Genomic DNA, 2,058 nt, shown 5'->3' with positions numbered 1-2,058 from the left:
GTGAGTAATGTGTTTAATGGCTCTATGATTGCAACTTACCTTGGAAGTATATCACAGGTTCAATATATTTATCTGCCTAAAATAACAATAGGAAAATGCCTTTATTAGAAACCATCTAAGGAGGACGCAATGTGAATTCATTAAAAAACATCATTATCAGGGCAGATGTTTAGCAAAAAGTAGTACGTGCTGTGGGGTCTTTCTAAAACTAATACAATCCACAGGTCTTGGGCTTTTTATTTGGTCAATATCATTCTTTTCTCAGGGATAATGTTTTTAAACAACTGTCCTGATCCCCTAGCCCACCTGGCAGTCAGACAGCATGCCTAGACCAAGTCCAAAACCCGAGGGTCGGTGAGCATCCGCAAAGTCCACAGTCCAAGATCCAAAGTCGAAAGCCAAAGGTCAGGAAATGAGGTTCAGAGTCAATCAAAGTCCGAAGTCAGGATGCAGTCCAGCATCAAGCCCACAGTAGAAACCTGTGGAGGTCCAGGAGGAACCAAGACGAGATCCCTCAACATGGGCAGTTGAGCTCTGCTGCCTTCTGATACTGTGCCTGCTGACTGCAGCATCTGGGCTTGATGAGGCAGGTGACCCTCACCTGCTCTCCGTTTGCCCCAGCTGAAGAATCACATGCCTCCTTCCCCACCTGGCCAGCTGGTGAACTGGGCTGCAGGCCCTGCCTTTCTTTGCTTCCAGGAGTCTCCTGCCTGTTGTTCCCTACGCCCCAGGACCCACTGTGTTTGTGAGGACAGGGGCCCCTCTGGCTCTCGTGAGGAGTCCCGCTGCTCGGCTTCCTGGGCACTGGCCCTCGGCCCCTCGTCATCCTCTGTCACCCCATGACTACTACCTACACCAATCTCTCCTTCACCATCCCCAACTGGCTCCCATGTGACCCACTCCCACCTGCAACCCTTGCCAAAATCCTCTTCCTCCTCCCAGAATTCCTGCCAGTTCATGACAACATCCATCAGGATTGAGTTTTCTTGAAAACTTGCTCTCTTTTATCAGGACCAACTGAAAGCCACACAGGTCCTAGTAAAGCCTGCTGTTAGATTTTATCCCCTGCTTCCAAGGGATTAACCAAGCTAACTGCTGTGTTTGTATGTACCGTATTTTTCGCTCCATAAGATGCACTTTTTTCCTCCTAAAAAGTAAGGGGAAATGTCTGTGCATCTTATGGAGCAAATGTGTGCTCCCTGGAGCCGAATTGCCCAGGGGCAAAAAGCAGATCATGCCTTTTATTTTTTAGAAAGAGGGAAGGGGGTGTTGAAACAAAACCTCTGAGCAGCTGATCAGCAAGCGATCGGGGGGGATAAGGGACTCTAGATATAAAGGAGGCTGCCTGGGAGGGAGGAGGTAAAAACACATGGATGCTCAGGATTTTTGCAGTGGGTCACCCCAAATTCACCATCAGATCACATAGCATGTCCATGGCTATAGCCTGCATCAAAAAATCACGCATCCACTGTTTTGTCGGGGCCGCAATGGCACGGATCCACATGGATTCTCAGGATTTTTGCATTGGGCTACCCCAAACTCACCATCAAATCACATATCATGTCTGTGGCCACAGCATGAACCACAAAAATCATACAGCCACTGTTTCGTTCAGAATATTTTTTTTCTTCTTTTCCTCCTCTAAAAACTAAAAACTATCTTATGGTCGGGTGCGTCTTATGGAGAGAAAAATACGGTATTTATCTCAGCCTGAGCTAAACAGGAGAGTTTTATCTAATCTGTTTAGCAATGACTAAACTAGAGAGGTTTCCTAGCGATGCAACCCAAGATCTGTCAGCGAGAAATGCATGGCATTGATTCTGCCGCCTTTGCTACCATGCCCACTTAAAAACACTATGTGCATTTGTAACCGCTGCAACAATATGGAATGCAACTTCGTACACATTTTGGTGGCTTAAACCTCATTGCCTTCTGTGGCTTTTAAACAGCATAGCTGCACAAGGGATCGTATTCTGCATTTCTTAGGTTGCAAAAATAGGCCTGAGCTGAAAAAGAATCTGTTCTTTTTCAGCTCAGCCCTATAAAGTTATCAGATCC

This window comes from Podarcis tiliguerta (assembly GCF_965153285.1).
Source record: "Podarcis tiliguerta genome assembly, chromosome: 5".
Lineage (NCBI taxonomy): Eukaryota > Metazoa > Chordata > Lepidosauria > Squamata > Lacertidae > Podarcis > Podarcis tiliguerta.
Note: the sequence above shows the minus strand (reverse complement) of the source record.